Here is a 19,439-nt window from a genome sequence, read left to right on the forward strand (position 1 = left end):
TTCTCACCTCTCCTCCTCCCCTCATCCTTATCTGTATCTATCGTCACCATTCTCACCTCTCCCCCCCTCATCCTTATCTGTATCTATCGTCACCATTCTCACCTCTCCCCCCCCTCATCCTTATCTGTATCTATCGTCACCATTCTCACCTCTCCTCCTCCCCCTCATCCTTATCTGTATCTATCGTCACCATTCTCACCTCTCCTCCCCCTCATCCTTATCTGTATCTATCGTCACCATTCTCACCTCTCCTCCTCCCCCTCATCCTTATCTGTATCTATCGTCACCATTCTCACCTCTCCTCCCCTCATCCTTATCTGTATCTATCGTCACCATTCTCACCTCTGCTCCCCTCATCCTTATCTGTATCTATCGTCACCATTCTCACCTCTCCCCCCCCCTCATCCTTATCTGTATCTATCGTCACCATTCTCACCTCTCCCCCCCCCTCATCCTTATCTGTATCTATCGTCACCATTCTCACCTCTCCTCCTCCCCTCATCCTTATCTGTATCTATCGTCACCATTCTCACCTCTCCCCCCCTCATCCTTATCTGTATCTATCGTCACCATTCTCACCTCTCCTCCCCCTCATCCTTATCTCTATCTATCGTCACCATTCTCACCTCTCCCCCCCCCATCCTTATCTGTATCTATCGTCACCATTCTCACCTCTCCCCCCCCTCATCCTTATCTGTATCTATCGTCACCATTCTCACCTCTCCCCCCCTCATCCTTATCTGTATCTATCGTCACCATTCTCACCTCTCCCCCCCCCCCCTCATCCTTATCTGTATCGTCACCATTCTCACCTCTCCCCTCCCTCATCCTTATCTGTATCTATCGTCACCATTCTCACCTCTCCCCTCCCCCATCCTTATCTGTATCTATCGTCACCATTCTCACCTCTCCTCCCCCTCATCCTTATCTGTATCTATCGTCACCATTCTCACCTCTGCTTTCCAGCCCCCCCCTCATCCTTATCTGTATCTATCGTCACCATTCTCACCTCTGCTCTCCCCATCCTTATCTGTATCTATCGTCACCATTCTCACCTCTCCTCCTCCCCTTCATCCTTATCTGTATCTATCGTCACCATTCTCACCTCTGCTCTCCCCCCCTCATCCTTATCTGTATCTATCGTCACCATTCTCACCTCTCCCCCCCTCATCCTTATCTATATCTATCGTCACCGTTCTCACCTCTCCCCCCTCATCCTTATCTGTATCTATCGTCACCATTCTCACCTCTCCCCCCCTCATCCTTATCTGTATCTATCATCACCATTCTCACCTCTGCTCTCCCCCCCTCATCCTTATCTGTATCTATCGTCACCATTCTCACCTCTCCTCCCCCTCATCCTTATCTGTATCTATCGTCACCATTCTCACCTCTCCTCCTCCCCTCATCCTTATCTGTATCTATCGTCACCATTCTCACCTCTCCTCCTCCTCATCCTTATCTGTATCTATCGTCACCATTCTCACCTCTCCTCCTCCCCTCATCCTTATCTGTATCTATCGTCACCATTCTCACCTCTCCTCCCCCCCTCATCCTTATCTGTATCTATCGTCACCATTCTCACCTCTCCTCCCCTCATCCTTATCTGTATCTATCGTCACCATTCTCACCTCTCCTCCCCCCTCATCCTTATCTGTATCTATCGTCACCATTCTCACCTCTCCCCCCCTCATCCTTATCTGTATCTATCGTCACCGTTCTCACCTCTCCCCCTCCTCATCCTTATCTGTATCTATCGTCACCATTCTCACCTCTCCTCCCCCCATCCTTATCTGTATCTATCGTCACCATTCTCACCTCTCCTCCTCCCCTCATCCTTATCTGTATCTATCGTCACCATTCTCACCTCTCCTCCTCCCCTCATCCTTATCTGTATCTATCGTCACCATTCTCACCTCTCACCCCTTCATCCTTATCTGTATCTATCGTCACCATTCTCACCTCTCCCCCTCCCCCTCATCCTTATCTGTATCTATCGTCACCATTCTCACCTCTCCCCCCCTCATCCTTATCTGTATCTATCGTCACCGTTCTCACCTCTCCCCCCTCATCCTTATCTGTATCTATCGTCACCATTCTCACCTCTCCTCCCCTCATCCTTATCTGTATCTATCGTCACCATTCTCACCTCTCCTCCCCTCATCCTTATCTGTATCTATCGTCACCATTCTCACCTCTCCTCCCCCTCATCCTTATCTGTATCTATCGTCACCATTCTCACCTCTCCTCCCCCCTCATCCTTATCTGTATCTATCGTCACCATTCTCACCTCTCCTCCCCCCTCATCCTTATCTGTATCTATCGTCACCATTCTCACCTCTCCTCCCCCCTCATCCTTATCTGTATCTATCGTCACCATTCTCACCTCTCCTCCCCTCATCCTTATCTGTATCTATCGTCACCATTCTCACCTCTCCTCCCCTCATCCTTATCTGTATCTATCGTCACCATTCTCACCTCTCCTCCTCCCCTTCATCCTTATCTGTATCTATCGTCACCATTCTCACCTCTCCCTCCCCTCATCCTTATCTGTATCTATCGTCACCATTGTCACCTCTCCTCCCCCTCATCCTTATCTGTATCTATCGTCACCATTCTCACCTCTGCTCCCCCCTCATCCTTATCTGTATCTATCGTCACCATTCTCACCTCTCCCCCCCCCTCATCCTTATCTGTATCTATCGTCACCATTCTCACCTCTCCCCCCCCCCTCATCCTTATCTGTATCTATCGTCACCATTCTCACCTCTCCTCCCCCTCATCCTTATCTGTATCTATCGTCACCATTGTCACCTCTCCTCCCCCTCATCCTTATCTGTATCTATCGTCACCATTCTCACCTCTCACCCCCTTCATCCTTATCTGTATCTATCGTCACCATTCTCACCTCTCCCCCTTCATCCTTATCTGTATCTATCGTCACCATTCTCACCTCTCCCCCCCCCCCTCATCCTTATCTGTATCTATCGTCACCATTCTCACCTCTCCTCCTCCCCTCATCCTTATCTGTATCTATCGTCACCATTCTCACCTCTCCTCCTCCCCTCATCCTTATCTGTATCTATCGTCACCATTCTCACCTCTCACCCCCTTCATCCTTATCTGTATCTATCCTCACCATTCTGACCTCTCCCCCCCCTCATCCTTATCTGTATCTATCGTCCTATTGCTATACAATTTATGGCCCAACTTAATGTCCATTCTCCACATATGTTGTTTTAACCCCTGCATATTTTGTGAGATAGAACGTGTGTTTTCTCCTCGTGAGCTCAGAAATGCTTATGACTTGATAAAGGGAGGAATCCCGAAAGCTTCTCTACATAATCTTGTTAGTCCAATAAAAAAGGTTGTTACGCCGAGCGCTCCGGGTCCCCGCTCCTCCCCGGAGCGCTCGCTACACCCTCGCTACTGCAGCGCCCCGGTCAGATCCACTGACCGGGTGCGCTGCGATACCGCCACCAGCCGGGATGCGATTCGCGATGCGGGTGGCGCCCGCTCGCGATGCGCACCCCGGCTCCCGTACCTGACTCGCTCTCCGTCGGTCCTGTCCCGGCGCGCGCGGCCCCGCTCCCTAGGGCGCGCGCGCGCCGGGTCTCTGCGATTTAAAGGGCCACTGCGCCGCTGATTGGCGCAGTGGTTCTAATTAGTGTGTTCACCTGTGCACTCCCTATGTATACCTCACTTCCCCTGCACTCCCTCGCCGGATCTTGTTGCCTTAGTGCCAGTGAAAGCGTTCCCTTGTGTGTTCCTAGCCTGTGTTCCAGACCTCCTGCCGTTGCCCCTGACTACGATCCTTGCTGCCTGCCCCGACCTTCTGCTACGTCCGACCTTGCTTCTGTCTACTCCCTTGTACCGCGCCTATCTTCAGCAGTCAGAGAGGTTGAGCCGTTGCTAGTGGATACGACCTGGTCACTACCGCCGCAGCAAGACCATCCCGCTTTGCGGCAGGCTCTGGTGAACACCAGTAGTGACTTAGAACCGGTCCACTAGCACGGTCCACGCCAATCCCTCTCTGGCACAGAGGATCCACCTCCTGCCAGCCGGCATCGTAACAAAGGTTATTACAGGATACTGCAACTACACATGATTGTGCATCACTGGACTAATACGGCTACTCCTAACTACTCTCTCTCTCTCTCTCTCTCGGTTAGCTGAAACAGTTAACCTAATTTGTGGGAGGAGTCTGGTCTTTATATACCCACCTGATCCACACAGGTGCTGTCGCCAGCATGCAAGATGTCTTTGCACCGGATGCTGTGGCTTTGGCGGGAGGGTTGATTGCATATGTTGCAGAGGCACTATTTGCTAGCCTAACTATGATGCAAGGAATCGCTTCTCGGCCTTTTGGCTAAGATCAAGTGTAGTATCTGTTCTTATCAGTTTTTCATGCCGGTGTATGGAAACGCCGGTATGGGGCTGGTGGGGATGGGTGCTGCATGGAGGATGCAGGTGTACCTGGGCTTTCCGGGGCTGGTTCTGAGGAATCAGCTCGACGGCTGCCCCGATGTGACCTGTTCCCTCCAGGTCCTCGCCATGAGGCTGAGAGGGTCTAGAGCCGAGGTACTTTTGTGCCTCGGGGAGTGGTGACCCCGAGGTGCCGAAACTCACTGGGAGAATCGGCTCACTGAGTGGAAGCACGGGCACCATAATCTCTTCACCTTGTGGCACTCACCTCTTGATTCCCGGCCTTCTGGCTAGGATCAGAGAAATTTTTATAGATCCGGCCGGATGTCCGGGCAGTATATCTGCACACATTCACTTATTTATTTCTTTTTTGTCTCACTGTGTCACTTTTTGCGTGTTGTGTGTTCACAGGATTTGTCAGGATGCGGTAGCCCTTCTGGGTGTCCCTCCTGGCGGTCTAGGGGAGGTGTGTGTGGCCATTAGGTTCCTCACCTCCCTGCAAACACCCAGGGTACTCCTGCTTAGGCAGGGTACCTACCGTTATCGGCTCTGCGGGCAGATACCTTGGCTAACGCCAAGAGGGATGCCGGGAGCATTTGTGGTCCCCTAGTAGCTTCGGCGAAAAGGGACATCGAACCTGGAACCTCGCAGGTACCTTTTGGTCCGGAGGCGAAGGGTAAGGTTTGTTGGGGGGCCTCTCTCCTATCGGAGAAGGGCTTGCGATAGACCGCATCCTTTGTGCACGTTTTTTTTAGTGTAACACGTTTGCACTTTTTCTTGCACTTTGGGTGAATCGAGAGCACGTTCCTCGGCTTTAAAAAAAAAAAAAAATGATGCAAGGAATACGGTAATGTGTTAAGGTACCTTTCACGCTGCAGGCTGTGAAATAGCTACATCTTGCTCCTACAATATGCAGTAAACATGCAGTAAGCACATGTACTGTGCAGGCTCCAGCCCTGGCCTGCTGGCCGTGAGGTAATTTGCATATTTCAGCTTCAGGTTAACTCTTTCCTGCCTCAGTCTTTTAGTCTGCAAAGATCACTCATAGGAGATCACAGCTGTGGCTTATACATAATTGACTGCAGCAGGAGGATGTGTTTGACCTGACAGAGCAGCACAGGCTGCTGAATCTCCAGGTGTTGGGGGGCCTCCATATTTTGGTGTTGTTTTGACTGTTCTTACATTTACGAGATTACTTTTCCTTCATATGTGACCTGGTGTAAACCAGTTTCATGCTCACAACCGCTCTCCATTCTGTCCCCTCGCTGGAGTCTCTCCTGCTGCGTCTCCGCATCTGTACGCTCTTTTATGCTGCAGCCCACGACCAAGCTCTATCTCAGACATGTCATTGATTATAGGCCATGTATAAATTGTCATTATACATTGTACTGTTATATATCACCAGTGCATTTATTTACTGTGTTTGTCAGTTATATGTACACCACGTATACATCCCTTAGTATATACCATGTAAGTTGCCATCAGTATACTGTTATATGTCACCGTGGTTATGTCACTTATCGTAGATACATCATATGTCTCTATTATACTGTTTTATGTTACCATTCTTATAACTTCTATAGTTATAATTACATACACGTAGTCATGTATGGGTTATGTCCCCATAGAATATACTGTGCGCCCACCTGCTACGTCAGCAGATGTTTCATAGCTTTATTGTCACATTTGTCTTGGTTTTTAGTTATGTCACGTTAGGCTTTCATTAATGTATGCTGGTCAGGTATTTCACGCTGTCACAGCATTACACTCATGGTTCTCAGGTGTAGTATATTAGGCTGTTATCATGGCATGGCTTTTACATTTACTCATGTGGGAGGTCAGGTGTGATAGGATGTCCTTGCTGACATTACCACATGGTTCTCCACACTTTCCTTACAGCGTTCTGTGTTTCGTTACCATACACGCCATGTTTTCCTGCATTTATCACGCATACGGTTCACACAAGATAACACGTATTCATTTAAACCAGGTACTGACATCACTTGGCTTCCTGTGTCACGGCTACATTCTACACAACTACACCGCCATGATTGCGTTTCCACACTGTTGCAACAGCAGCTAACAAGCAAAACCGCGTACTGCCATACGTTCCCACACAGTATATCACGCCTACCTTCCACATAGTGTTCCATGCTGATATCCCACACAGTATACCACGCCTACCTTCCACATAGTGTTCCTTACTGATATCCCACACAGTATACCACGCCTACCTTCCACATAGTGTTCCATGCTGATATCCCACACAGTATACCACGCCTACCTTCCACATAGTGTTCCTTACTGATATCCCACACAGTATACCACGCCTACCTTCCACATAGTGTTCCATGCTTATATCCCACATAGTATACCACGCCTACCTTCCACATAGTGTTCCATGCTGATATCCCACACAGTATACCACGCCTGCGTTCAACATAGTGTTCCTTACTGATATCCCACACAGTATACCACGCCTACCTTCCACATAGTGTTCCATGCTGATATCCCACACAGTATACCACGCCTACCTTCCACATAGTGTTCCTTACTGATATCCCACACAGTATACCACGCCTACCTTCCACATAGTGTTCCTTACTGATATCCCACACAGTATACCACGCCTACCTTCCACATAGTGTTCCATGCTGATATCCCACACAGTATACCACGCTTACCTTCCACATAGTGTTCCATGCTGATATCCCACACAGTATATCACGCCTACCTTCCACATAGTGTTCCTTACTGATATCCCACACAGTATACCACGCCTACCTTCCACATAGTGTTCCATGCTGATATCCCACACAGTATACCACGCTTACCTTCTACATAGTGTTCCATGCTGATATCCCACACAGTATACCACGCCTACCTTCCACATAGTGTTCCATGCTGATATCCCACACAGTATACCACGCTTACCTTCTACATAGTGTTCCTTACTGATATCCCACACAGTATACCACGCCTACCTTCCACATAGTGTTCCATGCTGATATCCCACACAGTATATCACGCCTACCTTCCACATAGTGTTCCATGCTGATATCCCACACAGTATACCACGCCTACCTTCCACATAGTGTTCCATGCTGATATCCCACACAGTATACCACGCCTACCTTCCACATAGTGTTCCATGCTTATATCCCACACAGTATACCACGCCTGCCTTCCACATAGTGTTCCATGCTGATATCCCACACAGTATACCACGCCTACCTTCCACATAGTGTTCCATGCTGATATCCCACACAGTATACCACGCTTACCTTCTACATAGTGTTCCATGCTGATATCCCACACAGTATACCACGCCTACCTTCCACATAGTGTTCCATGCTGATATCCCACACAGTATACCACGCCTACCTTCCACATAGTGTTCCTTACTGATATCCCACACAGTATACCACGCCTACCTTCCACATAGTGTTCCATGCTGATATCCCACACAGTATACCACGCCTACCTTCCACATAGTGTTCCTTGCTGATATCCCACACAGTATACCACGCCTACCTTCCACATAGTGTTCCATGCTGATATCCCACACAGTATATCACGCCTACCTTCCACATAGTGTTCCTTACTGATATCCCACACAGTATACCACGCCTACCTTCCACATAGTGTTCCATGCTGATATCCCACACAGTATATCACGCCTACCTTCCACATAGTGTTCCTTACTGATATCCCACACAGTATACCACGCCTACCTTCCACATAGTGTTCCATGCTGATATCCCACACAGTATACCACGCCTACCTTCCACATAGTGTTCCATGCTTATGTCCCACACAGTATACCACGCCTACCTTCCACATAGTGTTCCTTACTGATATCCCACACAGTATACCACGCCTACCTTCCACATAGTGTTCCTTACTGATATCCCACACAGTATACCACGCCTACCTTCCACATAGTGTTCCTTACTGATATCCCACACAGTATACCACGCCTACCTTCCACATAGTGTTCCATGCTGATATCCCACACAGTATATCACGCCTACCTTCCACATAGTGTTCCATGCTGATATCCCACACAGTATACCACACTTACCTTCCACATAGTGTTCCATGCTGATATCCCACACAGTATACCACGCCTACCTTCCACATAGTGTTCCATGCTGATATCCCACACAGTATACCACGCCTACCTTCCACATAGTGTTCCTTGCTGATATCCCACACAGTATACCACGCCTACCTTCCACATAGTGTTCCATGCTGATATCCCACACAGTATACCACACCTACCTTCCACATAGTGTTCCTTACTGATATCCCACACAGTATACCACGCCTACCTTCCACATAGTGTTCCATGCTGATATCCCACACAGTATACCACGCCTACCTTCCACATAGTGTTCCATGCTGATATCCCACACAGTATACCACGCCTACCTTCCACATAGTGTTCCATGCTGATATCCCACACAGTATACCACACCTACCTTCCACATAGTGTTCCTTACTGATATCCCACACAGTATACCACGCCTACCTTCCACATAGTGTTCCATGCTGATATCCCACACAGTATATCACGCCTACCTTCCACATAGTGTTCCTTACTGATATCCCACACAGTATACCACGCCTACCTTCCACATAGTGTTCCATGCTGATATCCCACACAGTATACCACGCCTACCTTCCACATAGTGTTCCATGCTGATATCCCACACAGTATACCACACCTACCTTCCACATAGTGTTCCTTACTGATATCCCACACAGTATACCACGCCTACCTTCCACATAGTGTTCCATGCTGATATCCCACACAGTATACCACGCCTACCTTCCACATAGTGTTCCATGCTGATATCCCACACAGTATACCACACCTACCTTCCACATAGTGTTCCTTACTGATATCCCACACAGTATACCACGCCTACCTTCCACATAGTGTTCCATGCTGATATCCCACACAGTATATCACGCCTACCTTCCACATAGTGTTCCTTACTGATATCCCACACAGTATACCACGCCTACCTTCCACATAGTGTTCCATGCTGATATCCCACACAGTATACCACGCCTACCTTCCACATAGTGTTCCATGCTGATATCCCACACAGTATACCACGCCTACCTTCCACATAGTGTTCCATGCTGATATCCCACACAGTATACCACGCTTACCTTCTACATAGTGTTCCTTACTGATATCCCACACAGTATACCACGCCTACCTTCCACATAGTGTTCCATGCTGATATCCCACACAGTATATCACGCCTACCTTCCACATAGTGTTCCATGCTGATATCCCACACAGTATACCACGCCTACCTTCCACATAGTGTTCCATGCTGATATCCCACACAGTATACCACACTTACCTTCCACATAGTGTTCCATGCTGATATCCCACACAGTATACCACACCTGCCTTCCACATAGTGTTCCATGCTGATATCCCACACAGTATACCACGCCTACCTTCCACATAGTGTTCCATGCTGATATCCCACACAGTATACCACGCCTACCTTCCACATAGTGTTCCATGCTGATATCCCACACAGTATACCACGCCTACCTTCCACATAGTGTTCCTTACTGATATCCCACACAGTATACCACGCCTACCTTCCACATAGTGTTCCATGCTGATATCCCACACAGTATACCACGCCTACCTTCCACATAGTGTTCCATGCTGATATCCCACACAGTATACCACACCTACCTTCCACATAGTGTTCCTTACTGATATCCCACACAGTATACCACGCCTACCTTCCACATAGTGTTCCATGCTGATATCCCACACAGTATACCACGCCTACCTTCCACATAGTGTTCCATGCTGATATCCCACACAGTATACCACGCTTACCTTCCACATAGTGTTCCTTGCTGATATCCCACACAGTATACCACGCCTACCTTCCACATAGTGTTCCTTGCTGATATCCCACACAGTATACCACGCCTACCTTCCACATAGTGTTCCATGCTGATATCCCACACAGTATACCACGCCTACCTTCCACATAGTGTTCCTTACTGATATCCCACACAGTATACCACGCCTACCTTCCACATAGTGTTCCATGCTGATATCCCACACAGTATACCACGCTTACCTTCCACATAGTGTTCCTTGCTGATATCCCACACAGTATACCACGCCTACCTTCCACATAGTGTTCCTTGCTGATATCCCACACAGTATACCACGCCTACCTTCCACATAGTGTTCCATGCTGATATCCCACACAGTATACCACGCCTACCTTCCACATAGTGTTCCATGCTGATATCCCACACAGTATACCACGCCTACCTTCCACATAGTGTTCCATGCTGATATCCCACACAGTATACCACGCCTACCTTCCACATAGTGTTCCTTGCTGATATCCCACACAGTATACCACGCCTGTGTATCAATAGTATATTACTCAGGTTCCTACTCGGTGTACGCGCTTATGTTTCCCTAGCGGTGTAACATGTACATCTTCCATTAATGTGACCTGCATATGTTTCTTACAGTATTGTTTTCATGGCTTGTGGTTACGTTTTTCATGTTCAGCGCTGTCATGCTACTCTTATGTTTCTCATTGAACATGATTCATTCTACCCCATAAGGTTCACACTACGCAAATATTCCTATAGCAGGCACATTACGCATAAAATTATATATACCTTTCTGGAGCGGTCACATTGTACATACATGACTGTGACATTTATTCTACAATACTTCCGGTGGCATGTGTTATCTGAGCTGATACCATGCTTCACGTTATATTGGTTCGCCGTACCAGACGTTGATACCATAGCGTATGTACTGTGCTCGTTTGGTATAGTTGATTTACTGGGCTTTGTGTTAATATAGCCGATGCTGTGTTACGTTTCCATAGCTGTCATGTGGTGCATTAATGTCCCTATTGTGGTCATACGGTGCTTTTATTACTATAGCTGATAATTTGCATTACATAACAAGTGTCTATATGCTTTGCGTTAGTGTTAATTAACTTATATACGGTACATTAATGTTACTTGGGGCTTATGTTACTGTAGCAGATATACTGGGCATTTTACATTATTTTAGCTGACATATGGGCCTATGTTCTATTGCTGGTAATTGCGTTTTACTGTGGCTTATATATACTGTGTATTAGTGGTTAATTTAGTTGTTCTGTTGAACATTAATGTTGTTCAGGGTTTACACTACTGTAAGCTTATATACAGGGCTTTGTTGTTTTCGGAGATGTTATACGGTGCTTACATTACTCAAAGTGATATACCATGCTTCAACGTTAACAGTTCCCTTCAGTGTCACATACATACGGTTCTCTTCAGTGTCACATACATACGGTTCTCTTCAGTGTCACATACATACGGTTACCTTCAGTGTCACATACATACGGTTACCTTCAGTGTCACATACATACGGTTCCCTTCAGTGTCACATACATACGGTTCTCTTCAGTGTCACATACATACGGTTCTCTTCAGTGTCACATACATACGGTTACCTTCAGTGTCACATACATACGGTTACCTTCAGTGTCACATACATACGGTTCTCTTCAGTGTCACATACATACGGTTCTCTTCAGTGTCACATACATACGGTTACCTTCAGTGTCACATACATACGGTTACCTTCAGTGTCACATACATACGGTTCCCTTCAGTGTCACATACATACGGTTCTCTTCAGTGTCACATACATACGGTTCTCTTCAGTGTCACATACATACGGTTACCTTCAGTGTCACATACATACGGTTACCTTCAGTGTCACATACATACGGTTACCTTCAGTGTCACATACATACGGTTCTCTTCAGTGTCACATACATACGGTTACCTTCAGTGTCACATACATACGGTTACCTTCAGTGTCACATACATACGGTTACCTTCAGTGTCACATACATACGGTTCTCTTCAGTGTCACATACATACGGTTCTCTTCAGTGTCACATACATACGGTTACCTTCAGTGTCACATACATACGGTTCTCTTCAGTGTCACATACATACGGTTCTCTTCAGTGTCACATACATACGGTTACCTTCAGTGTCACATACATACGGTTCTCTTCAGTGTCACATACATACGGTTCTCTTCAGTGTCACATACATACGGTTCTCTTCAGTGTCACATACATACGGTTCTCTTCAGTGTCACATACATACGGTTCTCTTCAGTGTCACATACATACGGTTCTCTTCAGTGTCACATACATACGGTTCTCTTCAGTGTCACATACATACGGTTACCTTCAGTGTCACATACATACGGTTACCTTCAGTGTCACATACATACGGTTACCTTCAGTGTCACATACATACGGTTACCTTCAGTGTCACATACATACGGTTCTCTTCAGTGTCACATACATACGGTTCTCTTCAGTGTCACATACATACGGTTCTCTTCAGTGTCACATACATACGGTTCTCTTCAGTGTCACATACATACGGTTCTCTTCAGTGTCACATACATACGGTTACCTTCAGTGTCACATACATACGGTTACCTTCAGTGTCACATACATACGGTTCTCTTCAGTGTCACATACATACGGTTCTCTTCAGTGTCACAAACATACGGTTACCTTCAGTGTCACATACATACGGTTACCTTCAGTGTCACATACATACGGTTACCTTCAGTGTCACATACATACGGTTACCTTCAGTGTCCCATACATACGGTTACCTTCAGTGTCACATACATACGGTTCTCTTCAGTGTCACATACATACGGTTCCCTTCAGTGTCACATACATACGGTTCCCTTCAGTGTCACATACATACGGTTCTCTTCAGTGTCACATACATACGGTTCTCTTCAGTGTCACATACATACGGTTACCTTCAGTGTCACATACATACGGTTCTCTTCAGTGTCACATACATACGGTTACCTTCAGTGTCACATACATACGGTTCTCTTCAGTGTCACATACATACGGTTACCTTCAGTGTCACATACATACGGTTACCTTCAGTGTCACATACATACGGTTACCTTCAGTGTCACATACATACGGTTACCTTCAGTGTCACATACATACGGTTACCTTCAGTGTCACATACATACGGTTCTCTTCAGTGTCACATACATACGGTTACCTTCAGTGTCACATACATACGGTTCTCTTCAGTGTCACATACATACGGTTCTCTTCAGTGTCACATACATACGGTTACCTTCAGTGTCACATACATACGGTTCTCTTCAGTGTCACATACATACGGTTACCTTCAGTGTCACATACATACGGTTACCTTCAGTGTCACATACATACGGTTACCTTCAGTGTCACATACATACGGTTCTCTTCAGTGTCACATACATACGGTTCTCTTCAGTGTCACATACATACGGTTACCTTCAGTGTCACATACATACGGTTACCTGCAGTGTCACATACATACGGTTACCTGCAGTGTCACATGCATACATTTCCCTACAGGGTAATACGCATACAGTTCTTTACAGTATACATTTCATAGTTATTCTCCCATTCTTTTGTTTCAGCTGTCACGTTATATACGCTTGGTTGTTTTACCTCTTAGTGCCATACGTTCAGTGTGGTTGAAGGCTGATTGCTATAGTCAATCCGTAAAGCTTCATCTTTATAGTTTCCTTTTTGGTCATTACATACGCCTTGTTACAGTCAGTTCGACCTTGCCATTCCAGGTAAGTGTTAAGCTGTCTCTTTGCATGCCTTTCGTACGTCACATGTCCCTGGGAGAGAGAGACTGCCCGACAATCCTCGAGCCTTCGTATCGTTGTCATTCCTTTGTACATTACAAACGTTCTTGTTTGGGGCAGATTGTATCATCAATCCACGAGCCTCTTGTCATTTGTTTTTGTACGTTACTTACTCCCCTGTTAGAGGCAGATTGCTTGACAATCAACGAGCCTCATGTTGTTTCCGTTTCTATGTTTCATGCGATTTTGTCCGAGGCAGATTGCACTGTCAGTCCACGAGCCTCATGTTGTTTCCGTTTCTATGTTTCATACGATTTTGTCCGAGGCAGATTGCACTGTCAGTCCACGAGCCTCATGTTGTTTCCGTATCTGCGTTTCATATGATTCTGTCTGAGGCAGTTTCAGTCCACGAGCCTCATGTTGTTTCCGTATCTGCGTTTCATACGATTCTGTCTGAGGCAGTTTCAGTCCACGAGCCTCATGTTGTTTCCGTTTCTGCGTTTCATACGATTCTGTCCGAGGCAGATTGCACTGTCAGTCCACGAGCCTCATGTTGTTTCCGTATCTGCGTTTCATACGATTCTGTCTGAGGCAGTTTCAGTCCACGAGCCTCATGTTGTTTCCGTATCTGCGTTTCATACGATTCTGTCTGAGGCAGTTTCAGTCCACGAGCCTCATGTTGTTTCCGTATCTGCGTCTCATACGATTCTGTCTGAGGCAGTTTCAGTCCACGAGCCTCCTGTTGTTTCCGTATCTGCGTTTCATACGATTCTGTCTGAGGCAGTTTCAGTCCACGAGCCTCATGTTGTTTCCGTATCTGCGTCTCATACGATTCTGTCTGAGGCAGTTTCAGTCCACGAGCCTCATGTTGTTTCCGTTTCTGCGTTTCATACGATTCTGTCCGAGGCAGATTGCACTGTCAGTCCACGAGCCTGATGTTGTTTCCGTTTCTGCGTTTCATACGATTCTGTCTGAGGCAGTTTCAGTCCACGAGCCTCCTGTTGTTGCCATCTCTATCTTGCTCTTATGTTTGTTACTATGTGTCTGATTGTGGTCTTAGTTGTACATGTCTTAGTGTTAAGTTCTTTGATGTGGGTTCAGCTTGTTCATGTCTTGTCGTTTGTACCTGTTGGGAAATTTGCCCTTATCGGTCTTTGTAAACTGCTGGTCATGTATATTTTCTTTTGCAATAAGCCTCAGGGCGTAGCAGTAATAATCTTCTTTACACCTGCAAGTATGTGGAGACTACCTTACTGGTACACGAAACCTCAGGTTAAGTATGTTATATACTTTTATGTTTTTTCTATATCTGTCTGTAGTTGTCACTTTACGTATGGCATGGTTCAATAGGATTACTTATATGTGTAGCTCGGGACACTTTTCAAATCTTCCTCTTCTGGCACTACCTATCTAAATACCTACTGACGTTTGTGTTTTGGCCACTTTTCTAACCGACTCATTGTACCTTCTGTCTATCTAGGACTTTGACATTTTCTATATTTGACACTTGGGTTACCTCTATCCATGCGCACCCTGGTAGTACCATCCTGGTAGGTGCTATGGGTCTAGTAGTGCCAAGTGGCATATCTAGAAATGTATCTTTGCTTCGGCTTCATAACAGCTGCGCCAGCTTCTGAGTAGGGGCTTCTTTATCAGTTATCACTTAGATGTTAAGTAAGTTAAGGGCACTGTTATCGCTCTGTTCCATTGACACGTTCCAACCTCCGGCTGTTAACTGGAGTATTTTGTCTGTTAACTTGGGTTCATATGACGTAGGTTATGCTTAACCATTAATTCATGTATTACCTAACTAAGGTATTTTTGCCCCCTTCTCTAGGATACCTTTCACGGCCACTCAGGCACACCCCAGGCCTAATTATTCATGCAAGTGGTACCCTACTTACGGTACATATAAGAATCCGACCACAAGTGGAGGTTAGCTGAAACAGTTAACCTAATTTGTGGGAGGAGTCTGGTCTTTATATACCCACCTGATCCACACAGGTGCTGTCGCCAGCATGCAAGATGTCCCCACCCTCCCTTCTCCTTTTTTTCTACAGTCACTCTCAGGGTATCCCCCTTCTCTAGGATACCCTTCACGGCCACCCAGGCACACCCCAGGCCTAATTATTCATGCAAGTGGTACCCTACTTATGGTACATATAAGAATCCGACCACAAATATATATATATATATATATATATATATATACGGCTACTCCTAACTACTCTATATATATATATATATTAGAATTTTGTTTAATTTATACAATGTAGGTTTTTTGGATAACACTCAGTGTCCCTTTAAGAGCTCTATAGTCTGCTCCGTGTTTTCATCAATGAAATGTTATATGACTGTGGCGGCGTGGCTGCTGTTTGGCAGGAGGACATCTTTCGTTCCCTCCTCCCTCAGACTTTTCCTCTCCTCCGCTATAACTCTATAGATCCAGATGACGCCCGGCAGGATTCAGACGTCTGCACATCTGGGCTGTGGGATCCCATAAGTTGGAGCCTCCAGAAGAAGAGAAGGGTCTTGACTCCAGAGTGACCTGGAAGTAGGAATCATAAAAAGTGAGTATCAGGGAATTCTGTTTGGAAACAAATTGTAATGGGCTGTAGACTTTGGTAACATATGAAGTTAAGAGAAGGGGGGGGGGGTATTCTGTACAAGGATGGAATCTGGGGGGGGGGGGGTATTCTGTACAAGGATGGAGTCTGGGGGGGTATTCTTTACAAGGATGGAATTTGGGGGGGTATTCTTTACAAGGATGGAATTTGGGGGGGGGGGTATTCTGTACAAGGATGGAATCTGGGGGGGGGGGTATTCTGTACAAGGAAGGAATCTGGGGGGGGGTATTCTGTACAAGGATGGAATCTGGGGGGGGGGGTATTCTGTACAAGGATGGAATCTGGGGGGGGTGTATTCTTTACAAGGATGGAATCTGGGGGGGGGGGGGGGTGTCAGGCCCAAGGCCTGATTATGGAAACATGCATGTGTTTTATAATAGCATCTATGTATAAACTAAGACCTGGGGCGTGAGGGGTCATTCAGACGGTGTATCCTTTGTTTTTGTGTATTGCAGTCAATTGGGGCCTCTCTGCTGTTTTCCTCTTTTGAAGTCAAAGGCCCTTTGAAGCAGCAGGATGTAAGGGGTCTCAGGTCCCATATATGAGATAAGAGATGCCCCCACCTGGTGGGATCAGAGGGGAGGGGGGAATGGAGTCCCTCCAAAAAGGAGATCGATATATTTAAAACAATGCTAGACTCAGGGTGTTCAATGCTGTGGAACAAGCTGACAAGACCATCCTAAGAACAGCTGGAACCTCACTCTCTCTCATGGATTGCTAATATAATCATGCTGTAAGAACTTCATTTTTGCTTTCTGAACTTTTCTTGCTAAACTCTTATATATATTTTTGTAACTGTATGTCATTTGTTTATTTTTATATAGTCAGCACTGTGATAACTTTTATCAGATTAAATGTTTAATTAATCAGCTCTGGTCTTTGATCTCTAAATATATGAGCTCACCTTTTAGAAGGCAGCTCTGGTGAAACACGTTTATCTAAGGGTTAATTTGGTGACTTGCTGGGACTAGTAGTGAATACCCAGAGGCTTTAACCCTTGCACCATCACGCTCTCTCTAGCGTCTTGGCTGGACCGATAGGGTGTGATCGTGACAGGGGGTATTCTGTACAAGGATGGAATCTGGAGGGGGGGGATATTCTGTACAAGGATTGAATCTGGGGGGGGGTATTCTGTACAAGGATGGAATCTGGAGGGGGTATTCTGTACAAGGATTGAATCTGGGGGGGGGATTCTGTACAAGGATGGAATCTGGGGGGGGTATTCTGTACAAGGATGGAATCTGGGGGGGGGGTATTCTGTACAAGGATTGAATCTGGGGGGGGGGGTTCCTGTAAAAGGATGGATCTTGGGGTGTATTCTGCACAAGGATGGAATCTGGGGGGTATTCTGTACAAGGATGGAATCTGGGGGGGGGGGGGTATTCTTAACAAGGATGGAATCTGGGGGGGTATTCTGTACAAGGATGGAATCTGGGGGGTTATTCTGTAAAAGGATGGAATCTGGGGGGGTATTCTGTACAAGGATGGAATCTGGGGGGGGGTATTCTGTACAAGGATGGAATCTGGGGGGGGAGTATTCTGTACAAGGATGGAATCTGGGGGGGGGGTATTCTGTACAAGGATGGAATCTGGGGGGGGGGTATTCTGTACAAGGATGGAATCTGGGGGGGAATTCTGTAAAAGGATGGAATCTGGGGGGGAATTCTGTAAAAGGATGGAATCTGGGGGGGGGGGGGGTATTCTGTACAAGGATGGAGTCTGGGGGGTATTCTGTACAAGAATGGAATCTGGGGGGTATTCTTTACATGGTTGGAATCTGGGGGGGTATGGAAACATGCATGTGTTTTATAATCGCATCTATGTATAAACTAAGACCTGGGGGCTGAGAGGTCATTCAGACGGTGTATCCTTTGTTTTTGTGTATTGCAGTCAATTGGGGCCTCTCTGCTGTTTTCCTCTTTAGAAGTCAAAGGCCCTTTGAAGCAGCAGGATGTAAGGGGTCTCTAGTCCCATATATGACATGAGATGCCCCCACCTGGTGGGATCAGACGGGGGGAGGGATGGAGTCCCTCCAAAAAGGAGATAGATATATTTTTAAAACAATGCTAGACTCAGGTTGTTCAATGCTGTGGAACAAGCTGACAAGACCATCCTAAGAACAGCTGGAACCTCACTCTCTCTCACGGATTGCTAATATCATCATGCTGTAAGAACTTCATTTTTGTTTTCTGAACTTGTCTTGCTAAACTCTTTTATATATTGTTATACCTGTATGTCATTTGTTTCTGTATTTTTATATAGTCAGCACTGTGATACCTTTATCAGATTAAATGTTTAATTAATCAGCTCTGGTCTTTGATCTCTAAATATATGAGCTCACCTTTCTGAAGGCAGCTTGGGTGAAACACGTTTATCTAAGGGTTAATTTGGTGACTTGCTGGGACTAGTAGTGGATACCCAGAGGTCTGGCGGCTTTAACCCTTGCACCATCACACTCTCTCTAGCGTCTTGGCTGGACCGATAGGGTGTGATCCTGGGGGGGTATTCTGTACAAGGATGGAATCAAGGGGGGGTATTCTGTACAAGGATGGAATCAAGGGGGGGGGGGTATTCTGTACAAGGATGGAATCCGGGGGGGTATTCTGTACAAGGATGGAATCTGGGGGGGTATTCTGTACAAGGATGGAATCTGGGGGGGG

General features: G+C 46.4%; 1 protein-coding gene and 1 non-coding gene across 2 annotated transcripts in view; one reads left to right on the forward strand and one right to left on the reverse strand.

The window, feature by feature from the left end:
• LOC130343444 (restin homolog) overlaps window positions 1-14,115 on the reverse strand; it is a 52,589-nt gene extending 38,474 nt beyond the window's left edge. Inside the window, exon 1 of the transcript XR_008882767.1 lies at window positions 14,007-14,115. The gene's annotated coding sequence lies outside the window, so the exon portion shown is untranslated. The remainder of the gene's footprint in view (window positions 1-14,006) is intronic.
• Window positions 4,350-4,537, forward strand: LOC130343446 (U2 spliceosomal RNA). Its single transcript, XR_008882769.1, has one exon. It is a non-coding gene; the product is annotated as a U2 spliceosomal RNA (small nuclear RNA).
• Window positions 14,116-19,439: the final 5,324 nt, after the last annotated feature.

The sequence above is a fragment of the Hyla sarda genome, unplaced genomic scaffold (genome assembly GCF_029499605.1).
Source record: "Hyla sarda isolate aHylSar1 unplaced genomic scaffold, aHylSar1.hap1 scaffold_682, whole genome shotgun sequence".
NCBI classification, from domain to species: domain Eukaryota; kingdom Metazoa; phylum Chordata; class Amphibia; order Anura; family Hylidae; genus Hyla; species Hyla sarda.